An 18,397-nucleotide genomic window follows, 5' to 3' on the forward strand; every position below is an offset into this window, starting at 1 on the left:
CCTCGGAGGGGGAGGCCTGGCTCGGGTTGGGGAAATCACAGAAACTGCCTGGGAACCTGGGAGAGGGGACCAGGACCTGGGAGTGCCGATCCTGAATCCTTCTAGCCGCCGGTCCCTGCTCTCCTCTGAAGCAGGTGTGCTGGAGACGAGGTTGCGTTTGCCTGGTGGTCTGGCCGGCAATGCCCTCTGGTTTGGGGGCGGGGAGGGGAGACGAGCTGGTTTTACCATTCTCTGAAATGGCCGTGACTCATGTTGGTGGGGAACTTCCACGTCCACGTGTCCCCGACCACAGAAGATGCGGCCGTGTGACTCTGATCAGGAGTGGGGCAGCCTGGGAGACCGGCGGACAAGCTCCGCAGCATGTGAAAGGGCACCGGGAGACTCTGGTCTCCCCGGGTAGGAGGCTGGCTCCTGGGGGCTTCTGGGCCCAGAGTCTTTGGCTTTATCCCTTTATTGAACCAAATGAGCCTCTTGGATTCGAGAACAGAAAGCACTTTGAGGTCCTTGTCAGCGGTCTTCAAGCAGGTAGAAGGTATCCTTAATTCCCATGTTTGGGTTTAATGACATGACATGAAATGCAGGGAGGTGAAATGACTTGTCCAAGGCCTCATGGAGACTGGGGCTCCGCGGCCGCTCCTCACTGTACTGCCCCTCCCGTGGTGCCAGGGCAGCTCTTACACACACATCTTTTACCTGCCAGCCTGTTTATCTCTGGGGAGCTGCGGCCTCCCCTGGTATTTGCACTTCTAGGACTCAGTGAGCTGTACTCTGCACACTGTGAGTTCTCCAGAAATGGCTGAATGAAGGCTGTATTGGAGGCGTCTTCGTAAGGGTGCCCCAGGTCCAGAAAAGGAGGTTGAGTCTGTGTGCATGTGCGTGTTTGTGTAAGACCTGATGAAACAGACTTTGTAGCTGCCACACTCCTGTCCCAGTTCAGCGTGCACACCTGAGTTCTCCCGCTGCTTCGAGCAGCCCAGCAGGTGGCTGTTTGTCTACTCAGCCCAGCTGGGAGGCTGAGGTCCAGAGCAAGGTGCCTTCCTTCCCTTCGCCAGTGTTCCCCTTCCAGAAGATGGTCCCATGTGCTGCGTGGCCAGGGGATAAGGGAAGATGCTGGGCTCCAGGGAGCAGGGGAGGAGGGGGAAGGGAGGGCCGCAGTCGTCCTGCACTCCGGATGCGCAGACTGACAGCCGACCTCCACGTGTGACTCACTCCCTGTCCCCGGCCTCAGCCACCCCATCTGTCGCATGAGGTGGCTGGACTGGGTGACTTTGGGTTCTTCCTGCCTTTCTTGGATTCTACTCTATCCCCCATCGGGGCGGCAGGATGGGGGGCTTTCCTCCTGGTCTGGTCACTGGCCCTGCCTGCAAAGGGAGCACGGGGGGTCTGCTGCACCCCACGCTCCTGCTATCCTCCGCACGTCTTGAAGCGGGGGTGGATTCTACTCGAAACGTCTGGCAGGCACCCTTTCCCTTCAAGGCCTGCAGAGCCAAGCCCCATCACTGCCTTCAGGGCACCAGGCCCCTTTCCCTCCCTCACAGACCATGCTACCACGGAGCCCGAGCGCCAGACCCCAGTGGAGATGGGCAGATGGGCGGCAAGCAGGCAGCAGAGCAGGGGGACAGCTCCCAGAGCCTGTCCCCTCGAGAAAAGTGCAGGCCCCGCCTTCCCCCCTCACCTGGTGAGGGTGTTCTGGTGTCAGGAGTCCCCCCCCATTTGGAGAAACAGACAGGGGGTGCAGTGAGGGGCTGTTAGGTCCAGACGCAGCATGCCGGCGTCCAGGGGATGCCTGTGCTACACCCCCGCACTGCCCGGCCCTTTGGGAAATTAGATGAAGGATGAACAGTGGTAGCTTAGTTGTCTTTCTCTCTCAGATGGTAGCAGTGTCTTCAACATGCAGTTTTCAAAGCCTCGTCTCCCCTTTTTTTCAAGGCCAGGAACCCTTTATTTGAATGACAGCTGGAAACCTATAGCCCAGGGCAGAGCAGGACCACTCTGGAGCAGGGGACAGGTTCTCTCAGAACATAGGTTCTGCCGAGACACTTGTCCTTGCTTTCTAGACTCAGACATTTTATTTGGGGAGAAAGGGTTACTTTTGCAGCAAGCTCTGAGCGCGTGAACACAGTCGCGTTGACCTGAGCTGAAAGGAGGTGGGTGCTGACCCGGGCGCTGAGTGACGGACGCAAGACGACCAAGGGCAGGCCTGGTGTAGGAGCCCCGGGCAGCAGGCTGAGGCAGCGAGCGGGAGGGCTGGTGCTGTGAGTGCTCGAAAGGCAGGAGCCCCGGCAGCCTTTGCGGGGTGTCTGTGGTCCCCAGGCTGGGCCCCTGCGGCCGGGGTGGCCGGACTGCGGGCCCAGCTCAGCTCTGCTGCAGAGCTGGGGTTTGCTCCTGAGTCAGGCTCAGGAGAGCTGTGGGAGGCAGGGGAGTGAGGTCCTCAGGGCACGCGGGGTCTGTCCTGTGGCCTGAGACATCCCTGCTTTGTTCACGGTTACTTTCTTGCCTTCCACCCTCTCTGTAAGCTTTTCCAGACTCTGCAGAAGAGAGCGCTGGTTCCTCCCTGCCCCCCAGGACAGGCGTGACTCTCGGTGCTGTTTCTGCGCCCTCTGCTGCAAACACAGAGGCCCCAGTGACTGCTTTATTTACCGGCTGCTTCCACGGGCAGGCCTCTCGTCCTGGGCTCCTAGGGAAAGTGTAGATGCGGGTTCTCCTTCAGGAGGCCTGGGTAGGGTCTGGGTGTCTCCCTGGTGTTCCTCAGGGGACCCTGGGCAGGTCCACGTTTGAGAAGCAAGGATGGTGATTTCTCTGAAGGTGTTTGCGTTTGGACTCTGCAAATGTATTCTTACAAGGGTACATTCCCACCATGAAATGTTCCCACCATGAAATGTAAAAGGTGCAGACGAAGCGGCAGGGCTCTCTCTGCTGGCCGCCCTCCTGACCCTAGCCCCTCCCGAGGGCCTCTGCCTTGTCACTGTGGCGTGTGACATTTCAGGCTCCTCTCATGCATTTTCATGCACATGGGAGCTGGGAAAATACAGGCTTGCAAAGACAAAATGTCATGAACGTATCACCCTGCAACTTGTTGTCTTTCCTTAGCAGTATGCCTTAAGAACCTTCAGGAAAAGGTTTGGCACATTTTGATCTACTTCCCTCTCTGGGAGCTGGACTGGCTGCAGGATAGGAACTTGGTGTCCAGGACCCGGATTCACTGTGGAGCCAGTCTGGTGTGTGGGAACTGGGCACAGGGGAGTGGCTGGCCGTCTCCCCAGCATGACTGTGTTACGGGTGCCTCCAGAGACCGCAGAAAGGGACACGCTGAGCCCTTGTCATTCTAGGGACAGAATTTGGCTCACTGCTGCGCAGTGTGGGTAGTCATTAGATACTGGTAGCCTGGAATGTTCTCTGTTTGTTTCTTGATTTAACAAGAATTGTGCCTACCCTGATGGCTGAGGCGGGAAGGAGGAGCAGTGACCATTCCCCATTTTTAACAGGGCGCTTAAAGATGGGTGCCTTTGGGGAGGTCACTTAGCCCTTGAGGGACACTGACTCACACTCTCCGTGTCATGTCGGTTATGTGATTGGCCGCCAGAACTGGGGTGGAGAAACACAAAACGAACAATGAACCAGTAGCTCCAACAAGATAGTGGTGAGTGCTTGCTCTGCCCTGTCAGGCTCTCGGTGTCACAGACCCAGGCCCCTTCCAGCTTGTTGCTCTACCGGTCCCAGGATGGGGCCGTGTTGCCATGGGGCCGTGGTTCTCAATGGCTCACTACCATCCGGAGTCTGTCAGAGGGAGGCAGGGAGGGGCACGGTGCTCTTTCAAGGTCAGCACGTGTCTTTACTTCTTATTTAATTAACACATATTTAGTGCCTATCATGTACTTTATCAGTATTGGCCCACGGAAGCCTCATTACAACCTTTTGTTTACTCATGTTCTAGACAAGAGACCGAGGCACAGAGTGGCTGAATAAATGATCCCTTTCACATAGTGTAGAAGGCGGAGCCTCTCACACCCTGTGGAGGAGAACCAGCCACACAACTACACCTGCTTGCAGGGGAGGCCTGCAAACATTGTCCTATTTAGGTGGCCACGTGCTCAGCAAAAAACACCCCAAATGTTCTATGACTTGAAGGTGATCCGTGGTGTTGGGGACAGCCTGACAGCCTCCGTCCTAGCTCACAGCCTGTTACCTGTGGGCCGAGCTCTCTCGGCTTTCCTGACAACCTGCCCAGGACTCTTTCCACCGAGACATCTGTCTCTGTCCTCAGAAATTCCTAATACAGGTGCACCTGGGAGGTAACCACGGGCAGGGTTCCAGACCACTGCAGTGAAGCGGATATTGCCATAAAGTGGGTCCACGAATGTTTGGGTTTCCAGGGCACGGACGTTCCGCGCACCTGCTATTGCAGTCTGTGAGCTGTGCAACAGCACCGTGTCTAAAACAACAACGTGCATGCCTTCAGCGAAAAAGACTATTGCTTAAGCATGCAACCCGCTGTCTGAGCTCTCAGCGGGTTGGTCCTTCTGCGGGTGGCGGGTCTCCGCGGCACTGCCAGCTGCTGACCTGTCAGGGTGCTGGTTGCTGGAGGCCTGCTCGGCCCTGTGGTTTGTCCCACCGACGGCTCTTCTGTCCCGAACGGTTGCTCGGTGGCAGGCAGTGCTGCCCAATGGCGTTCAACCCACAGAACTGCCTTCAGAGCTGGAGTCCGTCCCCTCGAGCCCTGCCGCTGCTTCATGCGCGCGGCTCCGTCGTGTTCTGATCCGTCCGTCGTGGCTCCCAGCGGCAGCTCAGGAAGCCCCTCGCTCTGCTCCTCCCGAGGAAGCCCCCCACGTGCAGTCCCGCCTGACCCTGAGCTTCTCGCAGCTGCGTCCCCTCCTCGGGCTCCGCTCCTGCTCTGGTCTCCTGCGGTTTCTGCCCCAAGTGCAGGGACTTCCTCTGTGAACGTCCTGAACTTTCAATTTGTATAAAAACAGAATCTGGGAAGCACAATAAAGCAAAGTGCAATAAAATGAGATGTGCCTATACAGAAAATAAAAATGAAGATGAATATAGGCTTTCGTAGAGTCTGGAGCTTCTAGCGGTCTTGGTCCCCACTGCCCTCGCCCTCTGGGACCCCGTGAGAACAGCCAAGGAAGCCAAACACGGCGGCAGAGCATGGCGTTAGGGACACCAGACGTCAGGGCAGGACGGCGAGAGGAGGCAGCAAAGAGCCGAACAGTCGAACAGTCAGTCGGGGGCAAGGGAAAGAGAAGGATGTGGTGGAGGGAGGGGTAGAGATTACCAGGAGGATGGGGAACTTCAGAGTTCAAAGTTCTGGAGTGGGGCAGTTTCTAGTGATAACCAGGTCCCAGCCGTGTCCTCTGGCCAAAGAGGAGCCAAGGTCAAAGTGCTGAGGGACCAGGGTTGGGAGAGGCTCATGGACATGGATGCAGAGATCACCAGGCACAACCAGAGCGTGGAGGAAGCATCCTGGAGGCCGCTGCTGCAGCCCGAGGCTAGGAGGCAGGTTCACAAGAGCAGAGCTCACTGTTTAGAGAGGAGGAGCCGTGAACAGACAGCGGGATGGCAGGAAGGGAAACCCCAGGTGGGGCTCATGTCCTGTGCAGATTGACAAGGAGCTTGACAGGCCGCTTGGAGCACTCCCAAGAGGCTCCAGGAGATGGGAGGCTGGGGGCCGGGTCACAGAACCACCTCTGACTCCATGTGCTTGGAGGAATCCGTGATGCATTCTTCAGTTTCGCCGATGGACGAGAGGACAAGTGGTCCAGGAGCAGCGAATATCCCTGCTAGATGTGAAAGCAAATGATGTCTGCTAGTGCTACTGGGAGAGAGCGGGGGTGGGGGTGGGGCCGCCCATGGGGGGCTGGGGGGCTGCAGAGCTTTGGGAAGGGAGCGGCTGGTGGGACAGGGATGAAACACACTGTGTGTCCGAGCCGGAATCGCCCACCCCTCAGCCTCTAGACCTTTAAAATCCTGCCAGAGCTCCAGGCAACCTCGGACCTGCTTTGTGTGTTCACATCCAGGTTTCATTTTGTAGAATTTTCTGTAAGTGGAATCAGAGCATATGTACTGCACCCCTCCTTTCTTTGCTTGTTCGGTTTGGGTCTGGCTTCTTTGACTAGAGATAATTATTTGAGATCTATCCCTGTGTTTCCATGTATTAACAGTCCCTTCGTTTTTATCCATGAGAATTATCCTGTCGTGGGCCTTCTCACCTGTTGGTAAGCGTTTGAGTTGTTATCAGCTTTTGGCTTTTTTTTTTTTTTAAAGATTATTTATTTATTTGACAGATAGAAATCATAAGTAGCAGAGAGGCAGGCAGAGAGAGAGGAGGAAGCAGGTTCCCTGCTGAGCAGAGACCCTGATGTGGGACTCGATACCATGACCCTGAGATCATGACCTGAGCTAAGGCAGAGGCTTAACCCACTGAGCCACCCAGGCGCCCTTAGCTTTTGGCTTTTGAAATAAAGTTGCTGCGGACACTTGTGCACCCATGCCTGGCTGTGCGCCTTCATTCCACTCAGGGAAATCCTTGGGAGTGTAGTATCTGGGTCCTACGCAAGGGGTGCGCCTCACCCTTTAAGGACCTGCTGAACCGTTCTCCAGGGTGGCCACACCGTTTCACGCCGGCCTCGCAGCGAATGCATGTTCCAGCTGCCCCCCATCCTCGCCAACACTGGTCACGGGCAGTCTTTCTGATTTACATTCTAGCACAAGGTGATCTCTCATCGTGGTTTTAATGTTTATTTCCCTCATCACTACTGATGTTGAGGTTATTTTTATGGGCTTAATAATATCATATGTTTTCTTTTCTTTTTATTAAAGATTTTATTTATTTATTTGACAGGCAGAGCTCACAAGTAGGTAGAGAGGCAGGCAGAGAGAGAGGAGGAAGCAGGCTCCCCACTGAGCAGAGAGCCCGATGCGGGGCTCGATCCCAGGACCCTGGGATCATGACCTGAGCTGAAGGCTTTAACCCATTGAGCCACCCAGGTGCCCCAACATCATATGTTTTCTTTCGTCAAGTATCTGCCTGGATCCTTCGTCCATTTTTTCCTTTGGCTTGTTTGTTTTTTTATGATTGAGGGTTTTTTTTTTTTTTTTAAGATTTTACTTCTTTATTTGACAGAGAGCGATCACAAGCAGGCAGAGAGGCAGGCAGAGGAGAGAGAGGAGGAAGCAGGCTCCCTGCTGAGCAGCCCCGATACGGGGCTCAATCCCAGGACCCTGGGATCATGACCTGAGCTGAAGGCAGAGGCTTTAACCCACTGAGCCACCCAGGCGCCCCATGATTGAGTTTTGAAGGCTCTTTCTGTCTGTGGGTGCCAGTCCTGTATCAGATACGTGGCTTGCAAATACTTCCTCTCCGTCACTTGCCTTTTCATTGTCTTAACCATGTCTTTCAAAGAGCACGAGTTTTTAATTTAATTAAAATTAACTCAAAGAGCACAGGTTCTTAATTAAAGTCCAGTTTATCAAGTGAGCTTTTGGTGTTACATTTAAGAAATGTTTGCCTCCCTCAAGTCACGCCACCGGCTCTCCGTCTCAGAAAGGAACCGATTTTCTTTGATGGTTGACAGTATGACGTGTCAGTAAAAACTTGATGAAATTTTCTATGTAAAAGCCCCAATATTTCTGGTTTTCAGTACAACAGCGTCGAAGTTGCCCGCTCTTCCCCCACCACAACGCAGCAGGAGCGGCGACTTTGAACATCGTGTGTAACAAGCGGGTCAGAGAGCCTCGCATCCTGTCCTCTGTGCCTGCTGCTGCTGTGACCCGTTCTGCCAGAACTCACTTTATCACGGTGACAACAGCACAGCCCTGTGCTGCCTACAGCCCATATTTCTTGCTTTCCTGAGAAATTTAACGTTTTGGCTATTTTCACTTATGGTTTCCTTCTTAGTGGCCGCAGGTCGCGAGAACGGTGTCGGAGAACTGTCCCTTCCCGGCGCCAGGGCCCAGCAGCTCTGCCTGTCCCACACACTGTCCCCCTACAGTCTTGCCTCTGGGTCTCCCCTTCGTGGCCATCTCCCAAGGGGCCAAGCCCAACGAGATGCTTCTCTCCCCTGCCGACCCCAGGGCACACACCCTTGGTGGCTTCAGCCCCTCGGGCCTGTTTGCTCAAACAAGTCCCACCAGAGCGGCCTGCCTCTGCGCGGCATCCTGGAAGCCACCGTTCTCCGTGTCCCGGGACCGCAAGCAAGCTGTCCCAGGGTCCCGCCCCTCCTCAATGGACTTCTCCCGGAGCAGGAATCTGGAACTGGCCCACCTGATTCCCGCCCGGTACTTAGCAGTTTCAGTGGCCGAGCGTAGGGTGGGCAGGGACAAAGGGGGTCCTCTGTGCCTCGGGGTGTGGTGTCAGGACCGGGTTCTTGTCCCAGAGCTGCTCCTGCATCCGTGCGGAGAAGTGCAGGGAGCGAGGAGAGGACCAAGGGTCTGCCCGGATGGGCCAGCCCGTGACTGCCCAGCACAGCAAAGATGGGGAGGGGGGCGAGGTCAGTGAGCCAGAGAGGGAGGAAGAGGAAATGGGAGGAGAAGGAAGGACGAGCCTGGCACGGAGAAGCTGGTTAGTAGGCGTTTTGTGTGGACGGATGCGTGAGTGATGGCAGGGAGAGCCGGGCTGTCACGGGGCGGGCACCTGCCTCCAGGAACTTCGTAGCAGCCCAGGAACAAGGCAGCTGCACAGTTCAAGAGGTGCAATTAAGGTTCAAAGGCAGGCCTGGGGGTATAGCTCAGGGGTAGAGCATTTGACTGCAGATCAAGAGGTCCCTGGTTCAAATCCGGGTGCCCCCTTGCCAAAGTCCCTTTTGGCTGTGAAGTGGTCACACGAGAAGAAGGCAAGTCCTTCTGAAGCCTCTGTGCCTGGATTCTCTTCTGTCCTCATCTCTAGGATTGGACAGCAGGGAGGGTGTTGTGAGGGCTCCTTGAGGTCACAGCTAGTCACGCCGTGTCACAGGCTTTCCCAGGAGCAATGTCTGGGAGCACCCTCATTGCATTAGCAGGAACCCAGACTTCTGAGATGTTTCCCGGCGTGACGAGCACTCCTTCCCTTTTGATATTAGTCTCACTGATCTCGAGACACACTTTTAAAAAAAAAGATTTTATTTATTTATTTGACAGAGATCACAAGTAGGCAGAGAGGCAGGCAGAGAGAGAGGAGGAAGCAGGTTCCCCACTCAGCAGAGAGCCCGATGCGGGGCTCGATCCCAGGACCCTGGGATCATGACCCGAGCCGAAGGCAGAAGCTTTAACCCACTGAGCCACCCAGGCGCCCCTCAAGATGCACTTTTTAAAAACATTTTTTTGTTTGTTTGTTTTTATTCCTCCCATGGTCTTAGTCCTCTTCGGCCTTCCCAGCTCCTTCAATTTAGCGGGGTCGTCCTTGTCCGTCTCCTCCAGAAAGGCCCCCGCCCCGACTTCCAAGCTGCCGAGCCTCCCACTCCCTGTTCTCACAGCTCTCTGCTTGGACTTTCGGCACTCTGTGGAAATACTTCGGTTCGTGGGTCTGTCTCCTCCTTGGACTAAGACTCTTTGAGGAAAAGGGATAATGCTTTAGTAGTCCGTGTCTTCAACATGGACGACGGAGCCTGGCACCAGTTGGCCTCCAAGAGTGTTTGCTGAGTGAATGAGGGAATGAAACCCCCTCCCGAGGCTTGGAGAATGGAGGAGGCTGTCCCTGCACTGAGCGTGAGGTTCCCTTAGGACCCAGAACGCAATTTATTTTATTTTATTTTTTCCGATTTATATTTTTCCGATAACTATGTGCCAGCCTAGGGAGAAAGACTACTATAGGCTTGAATGATCTTCAGTGTAAGTGTAAAGGTTGATGGCATTGCTACAGCCTGAGGAAGAGAGCAGGAGAGAGGAGAACCAGTTAAGGCTGAGAGAGGAAGAGAGGAAAGTGGACAACAGTGGAGGAGACTTGCCACCTCCTGGGACATGCAGAAAAAAACCAGCCAAATATGGGCACAGAGATCCTGAGTGCAGTGCACGGGTGAAAAGGTGATACTGAGATGCCATCAACAGGTGGGGGTATAGCTCAGGGGTAGAGCATTTGACTGCAGATCAAGAGGTCCCTGGTTCAAATCCAGGTGCCCCCTTTCTTACTTCCTAAATGATTGAAGCAGGTGCTGGCATTTCTGCCTCTTGCCCCCAATGTATAACCATCAAATTAATGCTCTTTGTCTTGGGATAAAAATTTAGGTTCTGCACCAGGATCGGCTCCAAGAATCTTTCCTTGAGCATCATCCAGACAATAGCCTCCGGGGTCACATTTCAGTGAAGGGGCTGATGAAGTTGGCTCAGTCCACTCTTACCTACCTGGAGACTCTGGCCTTTCATGGTGTGTGCGGAGACTTCCTTTCTCTTGGTGTCTCATTTTCTCAACCTTGTTATAATCTTCAGGGAGAACATTATCTCTTGTGAAGAGAAAGAGAGAGTGAAAGCCACTTGTGAAGTGTGGATATGTACCTTCCTACTGCCCAGAAGTGACTGTAAGAGTTAGAGAGCATATCTGGGGCGCCTGGGGGGCTCAGTGGGTTAAGCCTCTACCTTCGGCTCAGGTCATGATCTCAGGGTCCTGGGAATGAGCCCCGAATCGGGTTCTCTGCTTGGTGGGAGCCTGCTTCCTCCTCTCTCTCTGCCTGCCTCTCTGCCTACTTGTGATCTCTCTCTGTCAAATAAATAAATAAAACCTTAAAAAAAAAAAAGAGTTAGCATATCAAAACAGAGCCCCTGTCTTCTCCCTGGGAATCTGTCAGAGGGCAGACTTAGACCACTTGATTTTCCGTTCTTCTTTTCTCTCTTACCACTCTTTCTTCCTTCCTTCCTTTCTTTTTTAAAAAATATTTTATTTATTTATTTGACAGAGAGAGAGAGATCGCAAGTAGGCAGAGAGTCAGGCAGAGAGAGAGGGGGAAGCAGGCCCCCTGCTGAGCAGAGAGCCCAATTCGGGGCTTGATTCCAGGACCCTGAGCTCATGATCAGAGCCAAAGGCAGCGGCTTAATCCACTGAGCCACCCAGGTGCCCCCCACTTTTTTTTTTTAAACCTGCATCCATATTTCCTTGGTGAGAATGCCAAGGAGTAGGCCCTAATTTATATAATAATTATTAAAAATGTAGTCAAAATATTTAAAACACATATAATGGTATCAAGAATCCCGCAGAGGAATTTCCATATTCCTTGATGAAGAGGTAATTTGAACCAATCTTTCCTATGACGACAAATAAAAAAGCTGGGAAAGTATTACAAACAACTCAACAAAAGCCTCAAAGAGCTAACTAGCTAAATATGAAGTACAAGATGGAGATTCAGAACAAATGGGAAACAGAAGGATAAAGCTCCGCAGGAGAGGCTGCTTTCACCCTGGCCCTGGTTTTCTGTCCAAGAGAGGCTAAGTGAATTTCTGGAAGTCTCTCAGGGCCAGGAGGATAGAAGTCAGAGTTCTGGGCCCACCAAGAGTAGGGACAAGGGTAAACCATCTCTGGCTTTGGGCTGGGACCCTAAGGAGGAAAGGCAAACTGAACCAAAACAGTCCTTGCAAGAATTTGTCGCTGGTCTTTGTGACATCGGGATGACCCAGAAACTCAAGCCTTGAAATTATATTAAGGTATCCTGACTACTAGAGCCCCACAGATCTCTGGAAAAAACAAATGAAGGATACTATCATCTCCACCTGGCTTCAAATTAGTCCTACAAATACATTTTCGAATACAGTGTTCAGTATGTAGTCAAGAATAGCTATGTACACAAGAAGGCAAAAATCATCAATGAAAATCAATAGAAACAACAGACCACAGAACTAAACACAAGGAAGGGACTTTTTAATATTAGAACAGCCAGAAACACACCGTAAAAAAAAAAAAGTGCTAGCTCCTTTCAAGAAGATAAGAGACAAGTTTGAAATTTTCAGTAGGAAGCTGGAAAACATAAGAAGTAACTAAGAAGATATGAGAACAACATAAAAAATGTGTATCTAAAAATCAATAACTAAAATTAAAACTTCAATGAGCTGTCCATGTTACAGTCAGTGAATGGTTTCAGCCAAAGAGAAAACTGGTGAATTAGAACATTGGGATGAAACACATCCATTATAAAGCATGCAAGGAAAAATATGGCAAACACAGAATAGAGAGTAACAAATTTAGAGGCTACAATGAGGAGGTCTAATGTACATTTAAATGGACTCTTGGAAGAGAAAATGAGAGAATGAAGTAGAGACAATATTTGAGGACACAAAGGCTAAGACTATTTTGCAACTTAGGAAAGACGCCAATGCTGACATTCAAGAACCCCAGTGAATCTCAAACATAGGAAACAAAATTAAATCCATACCCAGAGTTACTGTAATAAAATTGCAGGAAATCACAGACAAGAAACTCAAAAGCATAGTAAAAAGAAAACACATTATTTTCAATGAGTTCCAATGAGATTGACAACTGAGTACTCTAGAGTGATAATGGAAACCAGAAGGCAGTGGAATTACATCTACTGAAATACTGTTAACATAAAATTCTGTACTCAGGTAAAAAATCCTTCAGGAGTGAAGGTAAAATAAAGACAATTTCGGACTAATAAAAACGGAAATAACTCATCCATCACATGCAGGCACGCAAAGAAATTCTAAAAAGTATATTCTAAGCAGCAGGGAAATGATTTGTATGGAAGGACAGATGTAGTAAGGAAGACAGAGGCAAAGAAATAGTAAATATATGAATAAATCTAAGTGAACATTGACTGTAAAAAAGTAACAATAATGAGGTTAACACAACTTATGGGATGATGTAGAAGATAAAAAGTGCATATAAGTTGGGAGGAAAGTAAGTTCAGTTAAAAGTATTCTAAGATACTGGGGCGCCTGGGTGGCTCAGTCAGTTAAGCGGCTGCCTTCAGCTCAGGTCATGATCGCAAGGTCCTGAGACCCAGCCCCACGTCGGGCTCCTTGCCCAGTGGGGAATCTGTGTCTCCTTCTGCCTGCCCCACCCCCCCTGCTTGTGCTTGCTCTCCACCCCTCACCCACCACTGTGTCAAATAAAATCTTAAAAAAAAATTGTAAACAACAACAACAAAAATTTTTTTAAGTTTTCTAAAATGCTTGTATTACCTGTGCCTAGGGTAAAGCCATTGGTTAGGCACAGACTCTGAGAAGTAACTATGCACATGGAATTTCTAGCATAATCACTAAAAAAAGAAGAAATAGCATTTATATTTTTCAAACCAGGAGGGGAAAATAATAGCGTTAGAAAAATCTCAAACAAAAAAAATGAAGAAAGAGAGAAAAACATAAAGTATAAGTACTATAAGCAGCACAAGCACTGTAAATTGAAAGCATAAAATGAGGTGGACTTGAACGCAAACACATCAGCAGTTACATCAGAAGTACATAAAGCAAGTGTCCCAGGTTGAAAGAGAGAGTATCATACTGGGGTTAAAACAACCCGCCAACTGTATTCTATTTACAAAAGACATCTAAAATTTGGGATACAGAAAGATTGAAAAGTAAAAGGATGAAAAAATATCTGACTGACAGAACACTAACAAAAAGAAAGCAGGTATATCTTACTATCAGACAAAATAGTCTTTTTTTAAAAAATTAATTAATTTATTTATTTGACAGGGAGAGACACAGCAGAGGGAACACCCACAGAGGGAGTGGGAGAGGGAGAAGCAGGCTCCCCGCTGAGCAGAGAGCCTGATGTGGGAATCGATCCTAGGACCCTGGGATCATGCCCTGAGTTGAAGGCAGACACTTTAACGACTGAGCCACCTAGGTGCCCCCAGACAAAATATTCTTTAAATAATAAAATATTACTAGAGATAAAAGATAAATTATTAATAACCAAAGGCTGAATTTAACAGGAAGATGTAAGAATTCCCGATTTTTATGCTTCTAGTAATAAAGCTTCAAAATTTGTAAGGCAAAAACTTGACAGAATAACCAAGAGAGGGTGCCTGGGTAGCTTAGTGGGTTAAGCCTCTGTCTTCAACTCAGGTCATGCTCTCAGGGTCCTGAGATCGAGCCCCACATCTGGCTTCTACTCAGCTGGGAGCCTGCGTCCCCGCCTCTCTCTGCCTACTTGTGATCTCTCTCTGTCAAATAAATAAATAAATAAAATCTTAAAAAAAAAAAAGAATAGCCAAGAGAAATAAACATGTCTAGAATTAGAGTGGAAAAATTTTACATACCTTTCTCATTAATTAACAGAAAAGTGTCATGAATAATTTACAATATTTAGTTTCTTTCCCTCTTGCTTTATTGAGGTGTCATTGACAAATAGAATTGTCATATAAACTGTACAGTGTAATGATATGATTTACTATACATTGTGAAATGATTACCAAAATCAAGTCAATTAACACACCCACACTTACCAGGCAGGGGAGAGACCATGATCATGAAGGTGCTTTTTCCGGCGTGAGGCTCATTCACTGCGCTCTGAATGTGCTGGCCCCATAATTTCCCCAAATGTGGGAGAAACTCAGCTGCATAATTTATGGTAGTGACGGACTGAAAAAAAAAAAGTTATTGAACACACCCATCACCCCACATAATTACCTGTGTGAATGCGTGTGTGTGTGTGTGTGAAAGTTTAAGATCTCCCCTCTTAGCAACTTCCAAGTTTACAATACAGTATTATTAACTGTAATGTAATGCCCATTCTGTACATGAGCTCTCTAGAACTTATTCACCTTATAACTGAGTTTCTACCCTTTGATCAACACCCCCCCCCATTTCTTCTATCCCTCACGCCTGGGCAATCACCAATCTACTCTCTGTTTCTGGGTTTGGCTTTTTAAAAAATTCCACATATAAGTGATACCATACAGTATTTACATTTTTTGCAGGGTTCTGTCTTATTTTGCTTAATACCATGCCCTCCAGTTTTATCCATATAGTTACTGATGGCAGGATTTCTTTCTTTCTAATGGCTGAATAATATTCCACTGTGTGTGTGTGTGTGTTTATGTGTAACATTTTCTTTATCCATTCGTCCGTTGATGGACACTGAATCAGCATTTAGAGAAATACTTGTGGCTTTGAGCACTATGCTGGAAAAGAATAGAAATAAACTAAGAATCCATCTCAAGAAGTTAGAAAAACTGCATAAAAGAACATATGAGAGAAGAAAGGAAAGGGAAGAGCAGAAATTAATGAAATAGAAAACAAACACAAGTGTGCCTGGGTGGCTCAGTTGGTTAAGTGACTGCGTTTCGCTCAGGTCATGATCTCAGAGTCCTGGGATCAAGTCCCACATCAGGCTTCCAGCTCCATGGGGAGTCTGCTTCTCCCTCTGACCTTCTCAGCTCTCTCTCTCTCTCATGCTCTCTCTCAAATAAATCAATAAAACCTTAAAAAAATAATTAGAAAGCAGACAAATAATGACTTAAAAAAAAGATCACAAAATAGACAGGATTAACAAAGCCAAAAGTTGGTTTTTGAAAAGAAAAGATAGATTAACCTCTGGTGAAATTGCTAAGAAAAATAAGCAGAAACAAATAAACCTGTATCAGAAATTAAAAAGAAAAACTGCAAATTCTTTAGACTTTAATGAATACTTGACATTATGAAAATATACAAAAATATACAAAAAATTTTAAAATCTAACATGAAGAAGGAACTTACTATGTGGCAGGCATGATTTTATGTACTTTAAACATATTAACTTACTCCATTTTCATAACATCTCCACAAATGAGGACTAACACTGTGCTCATTTCTATCATCATGCCCATTTTATATATGGCAAAACTGAGGCTAAGGGAGTTAATAAATTTCACCAAGTCCACTCAGAACCTAGAATTTGAACCCATTATTATGTCTTAGGAGTCCAAAGCCTTTGCTACTATGCTATGCTGAAATTGAGCAAGAACTTAAAAAAATACAACTTAAAGCTGACACAAGAAAAAAATAGAAAAGCTGAATCGTCCTCTAAGTTTTAAGTAGTTGTTTTAGTCAAACTGTCATTTGAAACTTTTTCACAAAAGAATTCAGACAAGACGGTTTTACTGGTGAGTTTTGTCTTATACTTAAATAAGCAATAACTATTTTTACATAAAAATCTAAGAATAGAAAGATATGTACATTCTATAACTCCTTTTGTGAGACTAGCACAATCTTTTTTTTTTTTTTTAAGATTTTATTTATTTATTTGACAGAGAGAGATCACAAGTAGGCAGAGAGAGGAGGGGAAGCAGGCTCCCAGCTGAGTAGAAGCCAGATGTGGGGCTCGATCTCAGGACCCTGAGAGCATGACCTGAGTCGAAGACAGAGGCTTAACCCACTGAGCCACCCAGGCGCCCCAAGACTAGTACAATCTTGATACCAAAACCCAACAAGGACAGAATAAAGAATGCATAGGCTAATCTCATTCATAAACATAGGTACAAAAATTAAATTATTATCTAACAGAATTCACAAATATATATATATATATATATATATAGAGAGAGAGAGAGAGAGAGAGAGTAGGACTTCATGACTAAATTGGATTTATATCTGAAATGCAAAGTACATTTGATTTTACAGAAAACAATGAGTGTGGGGTGCCTGGGTGGCTCAGTCATTGAGCATCTGCCTTCAGCTTGGGTCATGATCCCGCAGTCCTGGGATCGAGCCCCACATTGGGTCCCTGATTGACAGGAGGCCTGCCTTTAGCACCACTATTTGCTAAAATGCTCCCTCTTCCTCTCCCCTGGCGTGTGTTCCCTTTCTTGTGGTCTCTCTCTCTCTCTCTCTCTCTGTGTCAAATAAATAATTTTTTTTTTTAAAAAGCAATGAGTGCAATTCACCATGTAAATAGACTAAAAGAGGGAAATCATATGATTATCCTTTTTAAATTTTTTTATAAAGTAAATACTTTTAAAAAATATTTTATTTATTTATTTGACAGAGAGAGATAATTGCCCCAATTATCCTTTTTTTAAAAAAAGATTTTATTTATTTGACAGACAGAGATCACAAGTAGGCTGAGAAGCAGGCAGAGGGAGAGGGAGAAGCAGCCTCCCCACTGAGCAGAGTACCTGATGTGGGGCTCAATCCCAGGACGCCAGGATTATGACCTGAGCTGAAGGCAGGGACTTAACCCACTGAGCCACCCAGGCACCCCTCATATGATTATCATAACAGATGCAAAAGGGGGTTTTGATAAAATCTCTCATCAATCCATGACAATTATTTTTGCAAACTAGAAATTGAAGAAAAATTCTTTAATTTGATAAAGACTGCTTAGAAAAGGTATAATTCATGAGATGTACTTAATGGCAAAATGTTGAGAGCTTTCATTTGAAATCAGAATGAGTCAAGATATCTACTGTCAATACCCTTGTTCAACATTACACTGGAGGTTCTAGTCAGTACAACAAGGTAAGGAAAAAGTCTGTAAGGTCTGGAACGTCGGAAACAAAACTTGCAAACTACTTAGCTGATATGAGCATATACATTGAAGATCAAAACGAATCAACAAAGAAATTATTAGAGTTAATGAGTGTTTAGTGAGACTGTCAGCATATACCCTGCCTTCTTTTATCCCCTTTTGCCTGGCAAAATCACAACTTTTGAAATGATACACTAGAAATTTCTGCTTTCAAATCTTAAAATTCTAATGGTAATCAATATTTTTATCTTCCTCGCAAATTACATAAAGATTTTCACTCTTATCACTCTGCTCCTTAGATGTTATTGTTAACCAGTATTTTTACTTTAGTTATATCTTTTAAAAAAACTTTATAAATTAGACATTAATATTGTGTTACATGGTAAATGATTATTTAGATTTATTTACATATCTTATAATTTCTTTGTTCAACATTCCTTTTTGTGTCTCAAACCTCCCATGCTGGGATCACTTTTCTTTTCTCTAAAGTATATATTTAGGGTTAAGCCTCTGCCTTCGGCTCAGGTCATGATCTCAGGGTCCTGGGATCGAGCCCTGCATTGGACTCTCTGCTCAGCGGAGAGCCTGCTCCCCCTGCCCCAGCTCGCCTCTCTGCCTACTTGTGATCTCTGTCTGTCAAATAAATAAATAAAATTTTTAAAAATAAATAAATAAAGTATATATTTAAAATTTGCTTTAGTGAGAGTCTGTTAGCAGTAAACTCATTCAGCTTTTGTCTGTTCTTGAAGAATAGTTTGGCTGGGAATAGAATTCAGAGCCGACTGTGATTTCCTTGCAACATATGGAATGTGTTATAGCACTACTTTCTGGCTTCCTTTGCAACGGCTGCTAAGACATACAGCAGTTGCAATACTGTCCTTTTTTTTTTTTTTTTTTGAAAGAATTTATTTATTTATTTGAGAGAGAGAGCATGAAAAGGGGAGGGTCAGAGTGAAAAGCAGATTCCCCGCTGAGCAGAGAGTCTGATGCAGGACTAAATCCCGGGACTCCAGGATCATGAACTGA

At 47.4% G+C, this 18,397-nt stretch overlaps 2 non-coding genes and 1 pseudogene across 2 annotated transcripts; all 3 read left to right on the forward strand.

Annotated features, from left to right (window-relative positions):
- Positions 1-8,718: 8,718 nt before the first annotated feature.
- TRNAC-GCA (transfer RNA cysteine (anticodon GCA)) lies at positions 8,719-8,790 on the forward strand. Its single transcript has one exon. It is a non-coding gene; the product is annotated as a tRNA-Cys (tRNA).
- Positions 8,791-10,025: 1,235 nt separating this feature from the next.
- TRNAC-GCA (transfer RNA cysteine (anticodon GCA)) lies at positions 10,026-10,097 on the forward strand. The gene has a single exon. It is a non-coding gene; the product is annotated as a tRNA-Cys (tRNA).
- A 4,264-nt stretch (positions 10,098-14,361) lies between these two features.
- LOC131830838 (U1 spliceosomal RNA) lies at positions 14,362-14,539 on the forward strand (annotated as a pseudogene).
- Positions 14,540-18,397: the final 3,858 nt, after the last annotated feature.

This window comes from Mustela lutreola, chromosome 4 (genome assembly GCF_030435805.1).
Source record: "Mustela lutreola isolate mMusLut2 chromosome 4, mMusLut2.pri, whole genome shotgun sequence".
NCBI classification, from domain to species: Eukaryota; Metazoa; Chordata; class Mammalia; order Carnivora; family Mustelidae; genus Mustela; species Mustela lutreola.